The following is an 18,269-nucleotide window of genomic DNA, read 5'->3' as shown; positions in this document are numbered from 1 at the left end:
GGCGCTTAGCAGTGTGGCGTGTAGGAAACAGGAAATGCCAAGCCATTGAGCAGCCCAGCCAGCCAGCCATCCAGCCAGTCAGCCAGTCAGCCAGCCAGCTTTTCCTCGTACATTTTCCGCAAAAACCCTGCATCTCTCCATCGAAGTGCATTGAATGGAATGGAAATTGTAGAAGTTGTGAGAGGAAACAACTCCTCGGTTTGCTTAATTGAGTTGCCATTATGTTGCTACAGGGAGCAGGTGCCAATGAAGTTGAGGGAATGCCTTTTTGCTCCTTTTCCTCGTCCTGGCTGGGATCAGGGATATCCCTCCCCAGCCACTGAAAACTTTCGTTTAAAATGCCATTTTAGCCTCGCCTCAACCAATTTTCCTTCCGGTTGCAATGCTTCAATTATTCTCCCTATTTACTTCAAGCATTGGCTTACTTAAATGCAATTGGATTTTGTTGGGGCTTTGCTGGTGTTCTTAAACGTATATAGTATTTGCATTTTGTGAAGACTTAAAGCACATATACTGAACATAGCATGTTTTAAGTACTTGCAGCTATTTATGCTTCGGTAAAAGGAGCTAATCGTTATTTTTTGATTTTAAATGAATATGTCACTTAAGGATGTTACTCCAGTAGAGCCATTCATAAAGAAATGTATTGTTTATTTTGAAGCATCTTCAAAACAATTGACTGGCTCAGCTTGGTAAAAGCAAACTTTGGGAGCATGGCTTATGAGAAAAACTTCACGAATTATCTTACAACAAATGTGTATATAAATTCGCTATCAACTTACTAACTTCAAAGTAGCTTAAGCTGCCTTCTGGCGGGTCTTGAACCACCTCAGCTCGCCGCTTTCTTAACCCACTGAGAAACCAATGGAAACTTTACATTTATGGCATCTGCACCTGCTGCTTGCTGTTGGTAGCGACTTTTCTTCGCCTCGGTTTTTCCCCTATCCGCTTTTCCCTCGGCACATGCATGCTAACCTTCAATCTTTTAACATGCCAGGCAAAAGCAAAGCTCAAAGTAAAATAATACTTACGAGAAAGCGCATTGCTCATACGCCATGAGGATCCGGGCAGGATCCTTCTTCGTTCACCAGCTGCTTTTCCACTTTTCCCCCGCCTCCCCGTACACTTTCCCCCACCGAGAACGACCGTATTATGAAGCAGTAATATAAATGTTTATATTCTTGTATTGCGGTTATTATTAAAAACTTTTACTACACCCAACGCGAGGAAACTGAAACTGAAAACGGAAATACCCCCATTCCGTCCAACTTGCGCAGCAATATCTTTCTTTTCCTCACCGATAGAGGGCGGTGTGTGGGCATAACTTTGTTTGCTATGCACTTAAGTGGCTCACAGGAAGATGTTTCCATGGCACGGTGGCCAACAACAAACTTTTGTGTGGTGTGGGTGTGGTGGCCAAGCAAGGCCAAAGTGTTCCACTATTAAAAACTTTCTTTCTGTAAAAGTAAAATAATAAACAAGCAGCAGTGCAAAAGATACAGCAGCTTCATTCGATTGCTAAATTGGATTTGTCGATGCTGGGTAACTTTAATAAGCCACTTTGGCCGCAGGTGATGTTTGTGCCCCTTTTAATGCATTTCAAAAACCACCTGAGACCGCAGACAAAAAAGTACAACAAATTTGTTGGCTTACAATTATCAATAAAGGTCTTGGCCCTCGTCAAACATTTGAAAATCTTTGACATTTGTCCTGACAGGGAAAACCAAAGATGATGTGAAAATGAGTAGAGTTCAGTTGGGTACAAGGGTCGTCTCTAGTAGTGTCTACGTTTTGGATGTGATCCCTTTCCTGGCTTTCTGGTGATTGCACATACAAAAGCTGGGCTAAACCCATTTAAGTCTTTTTGTGTTGCGGTTTCCCTGCTCTTCACGTTGGATTTTCGAGCCCATTTCCCTCATTTCCCTCCAGTTGTTCACGTCTGTCTGTTGGGTTTCTTGTTAAATGAAGTTGTTTGGCTAAAGTTTATACCCACTGCCTACTACCTCCCTTTCTAAGCCCATTCAATGTCTTTCGGTCCATTTTGTGTGCGTGTAATAAAGCATGTCGATGTAGAGGATTTAACCCATTGATGAATTAGATTTTAGTCGCTTGATTAGTCCGACCTTGCACTTAGTGTGTCTGGATAGCATTTCTTAAGTCTAATGCATAGTTTGAGCACTTATGTTCAAAGTTAAGGTTACGCAACTAAATAATGGAGTCAACCGAACATTGTATGTTAACATTATGAATATATAGTTAAGGTTATATATCCTATAAATATTGGTATGTTCCCAACCCCATTTATTCTGCTTTGCCTGCCAAATCTTCGATTGAAAGTTGGCAGAGTTTTGCGAAAACAATTTCATCGACCAAGACGAAAGTAATCCCAGAGCAGCATTTCCACTTCTCGATTCGCTTGTCCGATAATATCTTAATCCCATTGTTGGCCGGAACTGTTAACCATTCATTGGGCATCCTTTGGGTAATGAACGTGGAGCGGCATACATCAGAGAGTGAATAAATGAAGGAAGGACTACGAGGAAGATGCGTGAAGCTATTGTTGTTAATCCTTTGTGTGAACTGGCGCTTACAACTCATTATTGCAATGCCTGTCTGCTGGCTGTTGAGTGTATATTTCCCCTTTCCCACTACCCACTTCCCATCTCCATCGCAAAAGTTTTAGTTCTCCGCACAAGTTTTCCATGACTAAAAGATTTTTGGGCCGGGGCAAAACTTTTGATCGGTTTGCTTTTGTTTTCCATTTAACGCTTTAATTACCAGGATGAATACTTTACGGACGGCGTGTTGAAATTCATTGACAGGCAATTTGCAGCTCACAGGGGCACTTTTCCCTGACGACGACGACGATGTGAAGGCTGTTTGTTTAATAAACTGCAGCCGGTTTATTAAAAAATTGTAATATTATTAATAATTTATGTACGTTCGCTTGTAAATCGCAACCACCAGTGTGCGTGTGCGCTATGCGAAATAATGTGGCTCATTTGGGTATTCGATTTAATTAACATTGAATTTTTTTTGATAAATTGCAATGAATCGCTACAAATTATATGGAAAAATAAGAGCATTTTATACATTGGATATTAAATGAGTCATTCGTGTGAAAAACGGATTGGTTAATTACATTTCAAGCCATCAGGCTACAAAGAAACATTTAAAACGCACTTTTTATTATATTTTCGAACTTAAGTAGATGCTACTGAACTTTTAATATCGTGTATATGAATCCCTGATTTCACACGTTCATATTTTGTGCCACTTGTCGGAGGGACACTCACTTTGTATTTAAAACGGCCCTTGCATTCCATTTGACGTCCAAATACCGATAATATTGTATATCATTAAAACGAATGGTTGGTTACCCAGCATTCCTTTGCCATCGATTTAATTAAATTTCGATTGTTCTTTATTTTCAATTTGAGTGTGATGAAACTTTTCCAATTTTACACCGCTGAACAGAATTATTTGTGTGCCCGTAATGATGGATTCAATATTTATTGATGCCTGCGTAATATTTATAACATGCGCGCATTATTTATGTACATTTCAAACGCTTTTACCAACTTGTATAATACATTTTTATTAAATTATACGATAATTGCATTAAATTTTCGGCAGAATTAAGACTTATTTAGGCATCTGTTGTGACTGTAATATTTTAAATTGTAATTAAAGCCAATTGATTCATGGCTTTAGTATGACTTTAACGACATTTTGAAGCGATCTCCACTTGAGGGGGAAAATGACAGCCTGCTACCGATTTCGTCGCAAGAATTTCTATTAAATTCCATCTTATATGATTAGGCATTCAAAATGTCCTTTGTCTTGTCTATTTATTTGCCACATTTACCGCCTTTCTCACTACAACCCACTTCGTTTTGTGGGTGGGGCTTTTGGGAGAGGTTGACATTTTATGATTGATTGATTTCTGTTTGCTATCAATTATGCATAACATTTTGCACGCTTCGCCAGCTTTTGCTACTGAACAGCAGGGACTACTGTCTGCTCTGCTCTGTCTACCGCCTGGCTTCGTTGTCATTATTTTGTTAAAATAATTTTAATGAAATTTCAATGATAATATAATCTTGCGGCCTTCTGTTTTCGTCTGCTCACTGTGTGCGAGTATACACTCGTGTATATTAATTGTGAGAGTATCTGGCCAATGATATTTCAGTGGTAAATTATTCACAAAATATACAATTCATTTCATTTTTAATTTCCCGTGAAACTGAAGCGTGTGTCAAACGATACTACAAGTAATTATGGGAAACGATAATCGATTCAATGTCCTCAGGTTAATTGTAACATAAGACTTATTCTGCTGTTATGATTTTGGGAAATCAATCTATTCAAGCTTAAATTACCCAATCGGCGGACACGTTTATAAATATATCTTATCAATGCTTCGTCCGTATGCTTTCAATACCTGACCTACAAAATGAATTGAGCAAATAGTTTCACCCAGTAGAGTCCAATTATAAAATTATATATTTACCTGTTTCACAATCCATCAATACGCAGCAGTCTGTCGCTCAATTTTGTTCTCTTTCAAGCCAGACAACCTTCAAGTGACAACGTTGATTAGCACGTTGTCAAAAAGAAATGTCTTTTCGTTCATTAAAATTGTATAGTGTATATGCGTGTTTAATTCATAAGAAACATTTTTGCGCGATGAGGACAAGCTGTTTTTATACTTTGTATTGAACATAATGACCATCATGACCAATATCTTTGTGCTTTTAATTAAATATGGCTTTAATTAGATTTAGCTCTTATAAATCAAAAAATAATCAAGAACATTGATAGACAGCTAAGTAAAATAGAACAATATGAATGTGAATATGAAATTTAATGACTGAAATGATGAATCAACAAGTTAGTAGGTAAAGAAAAAATATAATTAAGTTTAGATAAATCAAACAAGGATGTGAACATTCTAGAAAGAAGTTGTAAAAGAAGTTACAATAAACTTTTTTCAAGTTCGGTTGCAATCTCCGTGCACCAAAAAGGTTTTAGGCCTAAACCAAATTGGCGGCAAACTCGCTATACAAACAAATTGTCAGTTGCTCCAACACGATGACGCAGTTGTCGAAACGGCAAGACCACAGAAACCTTCAAAACAACATTTGATTGACCACTCAAAAGCGGCCCCTTGACAGTTTTAGGCATTTGGGCATTTTGCTTATGGCGCAAAAGCTCTTCCTGCTGCTAACCCACACAGAAGCACGCACATACGCCACATCACGATTGCACAACAACCAACACACACACACACACACGCTCGCTTGCAAAATAATTGATCCCATTGTGCTTGAATTGCAGTGCGTTTGGGGGTGCATATGTATGCGTAAGTGCAGATGTGTGCGTGTGTTGACAGGAGCAGGCGGCCAGGACATGTGACATCCTGCCGCTGAAGCCCCACAAATTTTCTGCCGTTGACAGTCGCCCCCCTTTGGACCCTTTTTGCGAAACCCCCTTGCATTGTCATAGGCGTCGACATGCTGAAATTGGCTTTTGTACAGCGGTCGGGAAAAATGGGGAGTAAAAAATGAGGGAGTGCTAGCCAACAATAGCTAAATGCAAAAATATTTTTCGCGCAAATCGCTGTCCCGTTGCTCTGCTCGTCGCTTTTTCACATTCACTTTTATGGATTGAGGGCGGCAGCACACAAAAACTAATGACGAAATGTTTGATTTTGACGTTTTTATTGATTTGTGAAGTGCACTTTGTGCATACATGTTCCATATGCACAAAATAGAATTTGAAATATGGTATGCAACTGGCTGCGGAATGCCCCTAATGAGGCCCAAAGTGCACGTTAAATTGCATCAAAGTGCAACCTCAAATTTGGGAATTCTAAAAATAATCTTTCTATCTCTTAAAACGAATAAAATGTGTGATTAAATCGTTTATCTTTTGGTTTACACAGAGCTTATATGCATATGCGCGCTGTTCGCAATCAGTTGTTTGTTTGCTTTCTTTTTGTCTGTCTGAAAATCCAGTAGAACACAGCTGTGACTCCTATTTGGGAATGTTCCAGACAAATCGGAGTTATGGTTGGGGAAAGAAGAATCGAATGATACTAAGAAAAAAGTAATATAAAGATCCATTCATTGGTCTAAAACTTAACCGTATAAAGATCTGATGGCAGTTCAGTTTAAATGATTCTTGACAAATATATTTAAATAACATTCAACGAAAAATACTCCCACAATGCTCTGGAATACATTAGTTTCCATTTTCTTTTATTGAAACCATCAAAAATGCATAAATGTCAACGTGCCATTAACAAAAGAAGAACGCTGTACATGAAAAAATGGCTAAAATATATCGCAATGTCCAACGACCATAGACGACACATAGCCAGTAGCAACAAAATAAAAATTCTGGAACAACACCATCGACGGCCACAACAACAAGGACAGCTACGAAAAATCTTTCAATAAAACAATTTACTCAATTGGCTCAATGACTCGACGAGACTTTGGAGTTCTCCTTTCTTTTTTTTTTGTGTTTTTGTGTATATATTTTTTTTCTGTTTTGTTTGCAGTTTTTATGAGGCAGCGACGGCGGTGGCAGACAAAGGCCAAAGTAGCGGTTGGGGCAAAATAAATGGGGATAGGTAACTTCTATTTAGTTATGCGGCTTGTTTCGCAGAACACCAGGAACACAATAAAAGTGCCAAAAGAAGAGCGCTAGATGTGTAATGTAAGCCGTAGAAAAGCCTGTTGATTTTTTCGACTATGTAGGATCAAAAAATGTTTTTAAGCTCTTTGGTAATAAACTTTAAAAGAAATGGGAAATTAGCAAAGTTCAACAATAGGATTTTGTGTTTTGAGAAGTTTTGCATAACTTTTTCTACAGACACGATTGTTGAAAGTACCAATATACCCGTAAAACGCCCGCATACAGGGTACATGGGGGCAGCCCTGGGTGCTGCAGTTTCTATTTGTCCGCTGACGGCGTCGCCGTCGCCGCCTACTACACATTTCCATTTTGGCCCGCTCCCCATTGCTCCCCCGGCTTTTTTTAACTTCTTTCAATTTTGCCAATATTTCTACAGTTTTTATTTACCTACCTACCTGGGGTGCTGCTGCCCTGCGCTGTTGGCGTCGTCGCATTGCATGTGTGTCGTTGTCGCTTGGCGCCATTGTGTCCTTGTGCCATCACTCGACCCCATCCACCACACACCCTTTTGGAGCGGCCACCGGCACCGCCCCCACCCCACCCCCTATTCCCAGCTGCTCCCCCTCTGTGTACTGTTTCAATTTAGCGCATGTCGTCATAGCAGCCATTGATGCATAAATAATGGAGCTGTGTGGGTGGCAGCAGCGCAGGGAGTGCAGCGTTTTGTTGGACTAGCTTTAACTGTCAGTCAGTCTGCCAGGCGCTGGCTATTATTTCGTTTTCTTTTTTTGCTCTCTGTGGCTCCATGTTGGCTCCCAAAACTCCATGGATCAGTTTCCATCTAACTGCATTTCTTTTTTTTAGGTGGATATTCCAGTTTCTTTATGCGCCGAACTCCTTTTTTTCTGCCTTTGTTTGCCCTTGTGTGCTGAGCCATTCAGAATTGTCGCTTTATTTGCCATTCAAAACAATTTTTATCGATCGTCCTGCGCTCAGCTCTGCTGTGCTGTGCAGCCGATTCAACAGGATTCAATAAATTTAGACAGTTTACGTTTAAATGCTTGCCATTGACAGGGAAAGGAATGCTCACAAAGTATATATGCACATCAAATAAATGCAAATATACATAAAACGATTTTAGGCCAAACAAGCCCTTAACCCCTGCTCGATAGCGTATTGTCTTCGAGTCCATGCTTTTAATTGCCTCCTATTCGGAATGGAAATTCGAAACCTTCGATTTGGATTACCATTGAATTTGGACAATTTCGCCACCTGCCTGGCAGGCCCACACTGCGTATGCGTGATATGACTGTGCCAACAATCAACACGGACGGCAAGCTGATGCCAAGAATTGAGCCACTCAACCAGTGTTTTGCTTCGCCTTCTGCACTTGCCATATTGCCCAGTGGGATAAAGGTCAGAGGTTGGAAGTGGGGGAGGTGGTGGGGGTGGAAAAGCGAGGAAAATCGAGGTAAACAGAAGCTGGCTGCAGCTCAAAAACTCAATTAAAACGCCATCGTATGTTGTGTGTGTTCGTGTCTATTAGCCTGACCCCAAAACCAAACTAGGCAATTAAATTTTGCAATAAAATTTACGCATGACTCTGCACACACAAAAATGTGCTCAATATCGTATTAGTAAAATTTAATTATGAGTTGACTTAGGGAAAAACCAGAGAGAAACCATTCAGATTAGCTGCACTACCAAACCGTTTATGAAATGTATAGAAATTTGTGAAAGTTGGCCGGAATTTGGGCCAATAACCAAACAAAATTTGTTAGGGCAATAAAGGCAGTAGAAGGGTTAAGGACGGCAATAAGCTTACGGCCTTATAATTTCCAGAAATTTGTAAAATTGTCCCCATATGCATATGCGCGATTTAAAAAAACTCATTACACTTAACAGAAAAGGAAGAAATTATTCCAATTTTTAATTTATTGTGGAAATATTACTATTATACCGGAGGTGTTTATTCAAAAACGTGTCAACTCATTACAGTTTGGATAATTCGACAATTATTTCAAACTGATTGAATGAAAATAAATGTATGTCTTGATAATTTCTAGCACTTACTTTTTCCTTTGTGGATTCGGTATTACCTGCAGCTGATTTATCGACATCATAAAATGTCTGGCTTTATCCTGCTGCAACTACGTGCCTCTCATTTAATCCAGTACAGCATCTCATGTGAGATTTATGCTCAATCATAAACAATCACCGAGTGGAAAAACTTTTTGCAAAATATCTTTTGAAAATATATTGTACACTCCTCGCAATGTTGCCATTGGATATGCGTCCTGCATTGCATCCTTAAGACGAAATAAACTCTTGCAACTTTGCCATTGGCACTTAATAAACCTAAACAAGTCAAATTCTTAAATGCAATAAATGTTTTGGGAAATGGGGGAGCGGGGAGCGGGGAGCCAGCCGTAGTGTGGAATATTGTATTACACATGTGTAAATATAGAGCCAATTAATTATTATGAAATCCGGTTTTGCTGCAGCTCCCAAACTCAGACGATTTCGAGTGGCATTTGAAAATCATTTAAGCAACAAAGGAGGAACAGGAATATTTCCACTTAAGCATTTTCCATGCGTGTGCGTGTGTGCGTGTGTGTGTGTGTGTGTGGGTTTCAGCCAAATCCCTGGTTGCAAGTTTGCATCTCCCGAGTGGCAAGTGTTATGTTTGCTTTGCTGCTTAAGCAGCACTTGGGCATTTTCTCCCTTTCGGTCCCAGATGTGCTTTACTTTTAATAAACAATATACATTTACAGTAAATAATTGCTCGGAATCTGCTCTTGCCAGCTGAATTTATTTTGCCCTGCATCGTCTTCTGTCCTGACATTTATTTACATTTTACTGCGGATGGCTGCTTTGAATTCAATAAATTGCTTTCAATTTTCTTTCTTCGGATTAGCATTTGGCCAGTTTTGTGGCTTTCCTTGCTGATTGCCATGAATTAGAAACTGTCAAAGGGCAGAACGTAAAAGTAAAACGCAAACTAAACCAAGAATCAGCAAAAATGTCACATTAATTCCAAAACTTACTACAAATGCCGGATGCATGAATCACATAGAGTCAAAATAACAACAACAACAACAACAGCCGTAGTAACCAGACAACAATGTGCTCAATTAAATACACAAAACCAATTGAAAAAAAAAAAAAAAACAGATTTCAGCCAGACTTGGCAAACAAACTTTTTGGCCGTGATGGATGCAACAAGAACAGCAGCAGCAGTGACAATCTTTCTTTTCCTTTTTGGGGCGCCACACAAAAAATCTGTCTTCTCCATTTTCCGAGTCTCGGTTTCAGACTTGCGGGGTTATGGCTAAAATGGGGATGGGGGCAAACTCTTAATTAAATTGAATTGTTTGCCATGTGTTTTTGCCAGTCCAGACGCTCCAACAATGGCCAACAGCAAGGATAACAGAAGATGGGAGCAACAGGAGGATTTCGGTTTTTTCAGAACGAAAAATCCTGCAGCCGCAGCAACAATTTTCCTGGCTTGCCACGCCAAATTATGATGGCATTTTCACTTTCGGTCTAGTCAAGTGTGCAGCGAATTTAGTTTACGAGATTTTATAACGATTGCTCTTTTGTTTCTGCCGACTGGCAGAAATGCTTGTTGTCTTTACTTTTTGTGCATTTATTAACACATGAGGTGGATGTACCTATATTGTTTTAGTTCTTACTGGTTTTAGATTTTATAAGGCATACACTGGTTTGTTGATCTGTTGATTTGTTGTTCTGAAATACTCCAAAGATTCAAATTTTCAAAGTAGGGGTGGATTTTAACTCTTGGCACCATGATGATGAATGATGAATAGGTGTAAAGACTTTGTTTCGGGAATTCCCTAAATACAACACTCCTATTATCCCAAACTTCCTTACTTCGGGTTACCTAAGGGCATTTGCATACGACACGTTACCATCAATGGGATATTTGGATAACAATGGTATATAGGTTCTATTTGCAACATCCTTCTGGGGGAATTTCTACAAACGATTAAGCTTTGAGTGTATAATGGGAATTATTAATAACTGAAATGATCCAATTTAAGATGAAGCTTAAATAAAATAAGAATTCCATTTGAAAAAATGTTGTTATTAAATTATTTGCTACCATACCTTCTACGACTTCTGAGTGCAGAAAAGTAATTTAGGAAAATCTAGAGAACCACAAAACAAATTGCCATGCACAGCGACTTGAACAATGATGTACAAAAGGCAAGAGTGAAAAGGAATGCGAGGTACTCTGGAAAACTTTATTGCTGTCATGCAATTACAGCTCAGACCAATGCGGCCAGCTAAGAGGAATTTTCATTTTTGATGCCCCTGACGTCAGGCTTTATCCACCTCTGGTTATTCCAGCCTCCTGAGCTCCTGAACTCCTGAATTTCCATCACCCGGCTTTCTCATCCGGTTGTGTTGCCTGTGAGGATTTCGCTTTGTTTTGTCGCCGTGTGGTCGCATAAATTAGCGCAACTTTAATCTGATTTTAATTGGGGGTGGCGGGTGGCAGGAAGGGAGAATTGGAGAAATGGAGAAAAGGCGGCAGAAGACCAACGAGGTTTAGCTGCTAAATCCTTGTTCGTTCTATGGGCTTAGAATTCTTCTCATTGCTGTTTTCGCTGTGAAATATTAATGAAAGGAGAGCCGGATGAGAGCTTTAAGTGGTACAAGGACTAGGAGGGCTTAGAAGACAAGCTCCCCCAATCAGCTTATCGTTTGCCCCTCGCCCAGCGGAAGTTGTAGATATTTTATCCTTTCTGCACCCCGACCCCCACCTACACTACGCTGTTGTCCTCTCGTGTCCTGTATATTTATATTTATTTGTTCAAGTTTTGAAAAGCGTAATTTGCTCTTTTAATTTCATTTCACGTTCTATTTGCTCGGCTGGTGATTCATGGGCGGCCTAAAAGGGTGGCAAACGGGGTTTCTATTTGCATGGTGGGGCCTTTATGTTGGCACATTTTGTAATAGGCTTTGCTAAGTGCCAGAAATGAGATATGAATGGCTTTTGGAAAATGTTCGCCTAAAACACGGTTATTAAAGGTTACCCTACATTTTCTAGCAGGCCCGTTCGCTTCATTAGCTTTTAATTTTGAGATCATTTTTGCAAATATTTTTCCACATTCTGCGAGAATTTCCCGAAAAAGGCGACGCCTGCGAAAGTATGCGTAATGAAAAGGACATGACAATGAATTAACACCCAGCAGATGGCCGAGGCAAATGGCAAACGAATCGAAACGGAGTGGAATGGAATGGGGCGGAATGAAATGGGAGGGAAACGGATGTGGAAGTGGAAGTGGAAGGAGCGCAAGCAGAATGAAACGGAAGCTATCATCATCATGGCTTTACCATGACCAGTTGGTGGCTAAAACTCTGGACTTTGTCTGTGTCTGTCGTTGGGTCTTAGTGCCTGTATACACAAAGAGAAATTTCCCCATCTCATTTCATTTAGTAGTTAGAAATGAAAGTTTAAATTGCATTTCTTAAAAATCTATCACAGTTTCATCAAACCCTTATGTTTGTTTTGTGGAGATTAAATACAATTTAAGTGCGTTTTTCTCAGTGTTGGAGCATTTGTGTCCTGGCATGCAAGGACTATTCCGAGCGCATTTAAGGGGCGAATTTTTGTCGAAATAAAACCATAAGATGCTTGAAATGCCAAGCGAAAAATAGTTTTGACTGTTGGCTGTTCCATATAGTGGATAAAAGGGGGCGCATGGCTGGCTGGGGGGGCGTGGCCAGTGGAATGGCGGCTGTTGCTGTCTGCAGCGTCAGCAAAGCCAGCTCCTTTCCCTCTCTAACTCCAGCCATCTCGCTCTAGTCAAACACAAAACCATGGCATGTGCAATTTTCATAGTAGTAATGACAGCGAATTTGTATTGGTGTGCATGTGTGCGTTATCAAAGCGCAAACAATGTCCTGCAAAGTAGCAGGATATGCCTGCCTGCCTGCCTGCCTGCCTGCCCGCCTGTCTGTATGCATGTGTGTGCGAGTATATGTATCTATGTCCTTATGCCAGTTATTCAGCGTAAATTCTGCAGCTTTTGTATGCGCACCGTCGTGCGGAAGTGTTGATAAACCCACCTACTTTGCCCCCCAAAAACTCCGAGGCATTCCTCATCAGCCGAAAAAGTGAACTTCATTTGTCGTTGCATACTTTAAAGGGCTTTCTAAACTTTTCTTTGGGGGATAATTTGCAAGCATGTTGCGATAATTGCCCCAAGATCATTTACATTTTATGGTCATTGAAGGCAATTATCTAATTGAAAGATTTGTAACTCTAATTATATGCAGTTTAAAAATCCTACAATTAAATGTTTAAGGAAATTTAAATACAACAAGAATGTGACCATGGATTCTATCAAATAAGGAGGTAGTTCCTTTTGTGTTCCCTTTACCCCAAAAAAAAAAGTTCCTTTAAATATTTAACTTTCAGCTTGGACTGCACTTGACATAGTTATACTCATAACTATTTTATGGGGCGCTGTTAGCTTAACCGCCAAACGAATTCCACATTGCACATCGCCAGTGTGTGATGATGGAAAAGTTTTTTCCCACCCGTGCATATTTTTCAATTTTCCGCTTTTGGCCCTCCGTCGTCCGCCGGATGACAAAAGTTTTCCTCTGTTTTTCACACTACTGTCCGAACCTATGAACGACCGAAGGCTTCAAGGACAAGTTGTTGCCGAAGCCAGAGCTGAAATATATAAAATAAAAAAATACATTTCTCCTTCGGCCGGATGATATATGGATAGGGCACTTGAACGCAGGCCTCTTCTGGTGACCTCTTCCGGCACCGGCGGCACCCTTCACCTTTTCCTTCTCCATTTCTGTGCATTGTTTGGGCGTTGGCAGCTTGTGTTTTATATACCTTTTGCCCGAGTGTTGGCAATACACACATGCAATGCAATTTACTTTTAGTTTTATTTTCCTGCCAGTTGTGTTCAGTTGATTTTTACACTATTTCTCTTGTACGAAAACTGAAAACTGAAAACTTCAACACCACAACCAGAGCGGCACTATCTTTCGTTCTTGCGTAAACAATACTTCAAGGTTCCTCGAAATGGGTTCTTATATATATAAATATTTTTTTTTTTTTTGATTTGGTCTGAGTTGGGTCTGCTGCGTGTGCCATTGGATATGTTTGGGGGTCAAGCGTTGTCAACTTGTATGATATGTTGAAAATGCATTGACAATGCTACCGAACAATGTATCGCGTGCGTGTGTGTGTGTTTGTGTGTGATAAAGGACATTGCTGAGTTATGGAATAAAAAATGCCATGCATGAGATAAAAGATTGACATGCCATTTTCTTTTTGGTTTATTGAAATTGAAAAGCTAGAGCTTTGGCTGCCATAGGGATATTAAATTTATATAAATTATTGCGTTTAATAAGTAACTTTTTGTCCACAATATACTCAGGTTTTGCCACATATTTGGCTACTTTGCAAGTTCCGGTTCTTTTGTGTTTGCCGCTTCTCGCCTGACTGCATTTCAATTTTAGAGATTGCAACTGTTTTTGTGTGCGTCATATTTAAAGTGCCTTGCCCTGTGGCATGCGGCACACACACGCACACACATACCAACTATTCTCCATCATAACTGTCAAAAACGGACAGAAACTCATTCCACATATGCACAAATATGGAGCGGCACAATTGCAAAACATAAACAGAAAAGTTGTAATCACAGCTGTCCGGAGCGAGAGAAACCCATGCCCAGATATGATGGACCATGAGGGATCTATGGCTCATAATGGTGGTGGGGGTGTGTCACATGTGATATGGGGGTTTTGCGAGCGATAATCATAATCAGCAAACTGTTGTTGCAACTGTCACTGCAGCGGATATACGCACACACACACACATACGTATATATTTTATTTATATTTTTCCGGCCAAGCAGACGTTGCCCCAGCAACCTCGTCACCAACACCAACACCATCCCATCATCATCAACATCATCATATATATGGTTCTGCCGCAATCCTCCATCTGTTTTGAGGTTCCTGCTGATGAAACCACAGCGACGACACTCATTTGGTTTAATTGTTATCATCGAAATGTCAACTTTAATGCTGCCTCTAAAGTGGCAAAAATGTAGCATTTGTTAAGAAAAGATAGAAGTATAGATTCAAATTTGCTGGAATGTATAAAGTATGTGATATTTTATTTGTTGATATAATACTTATAAATGTTCTTCCGTATTTGTAGACCCATTTCATTGTGTATATTCTTTGTTGACTAGTGTACACAGCACACAGTAAGAGTGCGTGCAGTTGTGCGAATGTGTGCAATAGCTTACAAGTGTGACACAGAATGTGTAATTTGCACTTAATTGTCACAAATAAGCGAAAGGAATTTGTAATTTTTATTTTTACATTGCACAATCCTCAGTGGAACCGGCGCCCCCGTCGGTTTCACTCCACATTTCCCCCCTTTGGGGTGTGATTAGCTTAGTTTCCATTACCCAGAGAGGCTTGGCCCAATTTTCTCTGCCATTTAATTAGCATTTTGTAATACATTCGTCGCAATGCCCCCGAGTATTTCATTTCCCACCCACTGCCGTTGCTGGGCAGAACTTTTCATTTTAATTAAATTGCTTTATTGTCCAGCGGTTTGTCGGATGATTACATGGATTGCATCTGTTGCTGGAAAAGTCGGCAGCGAGTCGTTCGACTTTCATGCACATTAAGTCAGTTGGTGAGGTTGATACGTTGCCCAACACGCACAAACAGAAAAAAAAAAAGAAAAATTGTGATGTCATGCGGAATGCACTTTAACGGAATTAAATTAATCACAAAATAAGTGGCTTAAGTGGAGTAAGGCTTGATTTGAATTGCAATAATCGCGTCTTTGCTTTATTGATAGTTTGTATTAGTTTAGTTGCAAGCTTATGGCAAAATTCCTAAAAGCCTCTTTGCTATTTCACCACTAAAGCTACAATTATTTGTGCAAATTGGCAAAAGTATCCCCTTGATCTTTTCTGGGTGGGCAAAAACGGTTGAGCAGCCAGGGGCGTGGCATGACAATACAATTTTGTGGCATACAGTTGGGTTTAGTGGGTGTCGACTGCCCGTCTCTTCACCTTTTTCCCTCGAACTGCGAATGTGTTTATCGCCGGCACTTAACCCATTTTAGCCGTGTCCTGCGGGTTTCAAAGTCCTTAGACCACACCCAGAAAATGGAGAAAACTGCTGAAACACTCGCCCCATCGTTTCTCTGGGGAATTGATGAACATGCGAGTGGAATATATGGCAATATGCTTCGGTTTGCTTATATCCAGCTATCCAGCAAATGGCTGTCCCATTGAGTGGATGATGACTGTGCCGAATTCACCCCTGTGCAACCATATTTAATTGCCACAAATTAATTAAATTAATGAGTTGTTTGCAGTGAAGATTTCCAGTCATTTGTCTAAAAATTAGCCAAGCCAGAGAAGTTTTCCTTTCTCCTTCAGTCCATGACACATGATTTTCTTTGTGGTTGACTCGGCCAGCTAATGATGCATGTCTGTTTATTTTTCCCACTTCCCAAAATGCTTTTCCAAGCCGTATTGGAAAATTAATTTTTCCTTGTAAACGATTATTATGCAGCATGTGCGAAAGCGCATATAAGACTTTTATTAGGCTTATAAAGTTGATGTTGATTTCAGTGTTAAATTGGATTGAAATGGGTGGAGTAGAGGAGTTTTCCCGGCCAGATATCAATATTGTGCTTTACACATTTTGTTGTGGTGCCATTTTTATGCCGCGTTCAGTAAAACCGAAAAGGAAATGGAAAATTTTCTCTTATTCTGTGTGTTGGTGGCCAGATAAAGTTGTCATTTCTGGCAGGCGTATCGGAAATTGTAGAATATTGGTCATTCGGCGGGACTGTTGTCCATTATATCGAGAAAATCAATTACGTCAGTGGGAAATAAAAATGTTTTGTTAAGAAAAAATACCGTAAAATGGCGTTTATTGTTCAGGATTTAAGAGCAGGAAATTTGTATGGAAGTTTAATAGCAATAAGGATTCAGATATTTTCAGTTATCTAAATAATACAAAACCTATACAAATGATTCAATAATTTGTACGTTATAAATATGTATTCGTTTATTTTATTTTATAACCAGCTGCATTAATTTTCCTGCCAAATTTTCCCCCATGACCTTTGTCAACCATTTATTTTTGGCCATATAACACAGCCATTGATCATTTCACAGGCTCAACGCGAACGACTTTAAGCGTAGATAAATTTATATATTATGACATCAGCCCAAAACCCGCGCCTCATAAATTTTCTTGTGGCAGTGGGAGGAAAAGTGGTGATTGCTGCCCCACTTGTTGCCGTCTCCTCCCCTTTTTCAATGCCATCTGTTTGGGGGGCAGTAAACTTGGCGCCTTTGCAGCACTCCCCCGCAGATTCTATCCTCAAATTCCACAAACCCCAAAAAAGCAGTGAAAGACATTCGCTGTTGTTTCAGCTAAGCAATAAATGTCATATGGTTGGCACATCAACACTTTATGTGCTTCAGTGACCCGCAAAAATGTCCTGCAAACATCCTTGCTCTAATTTTTCTGGTATGGGGCAGACAAAGCAAGTCTTTACACGCTTTTAATTTCGTTGCTACCCAAGGAATTCCGAAAATGAGTTTACACCACACTTTCACTCATTTGTAGCCCAAATGAAATAAAACATGATAGAATGCTATGGTCGAGTTCCTCGACTATCAGATACCCGTTACTCAGCCTGTGGAAGTGCAAACCAGAGAAACTCTGGAATATCGGTAGAAATTGGGAAAAAAAGTAATAAACTAAAAAAAAACTTAATATTTTAAAAATGTGGGCGTGAGAGTTTTGTCCGGTCTGTGGGCGTTAGAGTGGGCGTGGCAACATTTGGAAACAGCTGCGTCTATGTCTCTGGAAGCTGTACGCTTAATCTCAACAAATTTGCTGCGAAATAGCAGAAAAGGACAGAGCCTTTATGTTTATCATATGTCACGCCCACATATCATCCTTTCGTTATAGAGTCATATATTTGAATCGTTTCCATTTAATGCATATTAAATGTAAACACATTAGTACAGAATACAAGGCTATATAGATTTTAAATGTGATATATTATACTTAGAGGTCTTTGAAACCTTGAGTCCTTAAAAATAATTAGTTTTTATATATGTTAATTCCTATTTTATTGTCTTGCTTTTATTAAGAGGTATTATATATTCGTTTAAATTCTTTTCGGCCCATTTTATACATATATTCTTATGATGAGTAACAAAAGAAGAGCTGAACTTCTCTTTCTTACGCTGCTTTTCTAGTTTACGACTTCAATTTGGCCAAATGAGTCATTAATTTCGACTTTTCATGAGCCGAGTTTCCCTCTTCGACTTTGTCCAAAAGGCGGCGTTAGTTTGCTTCTTGGGTCCACTTTTATTGTAATTTTGTGGCCTTTAATTGAATTTTATTAGCATTTGTACTTATTATTTGCTCAGCCCGAATCCCTTTTTGCCGCTCAATCCCCCATTTAATTGTACACTTTATTTGCTTCGGGTGGGGAAGTGACACAGGATGGTGGATCGGTTTCTGGTTCCTGTTTATAGGGTAGTTTCCCAGTCTCTCCGTTC

At 39.7% G+C, this 18,269-nt stretch overlaps 1 protein-coding gene across 3 annotated transcripts in view; it reads left to right on the top strand.

Annotated features, from left to right (window-relative positions):
- The window catches only part of LOC6552418 (maternal protein pumilio), a 171,350-nt gene that overhangs the window by 41,267 nt on the left and 111,814 nt on the right, over window positions 1–18,269 (top strand). The gene's annotated exons all lie outside the window — the stretch shown is intronic.

Source organism: Drosophila erecta, unplaced genomic scaffold (assembly GCF_003286155.1).
Source record: "Drosophila erecta strain 14021-0224.00,06,07 unplaced genomic scaffold, DereRS2 tig00000000-arrow-pilon, whole genome shotgun sequence".
NCBI lineage: Eukaryota > Metazoa > Arthropoda > Insecta > Diptera > Drosophilidae > Drosophila > Drosophila erecta.
This window is presented reverse-complemented; position numbering and strand designations above follow the sequence as displayed.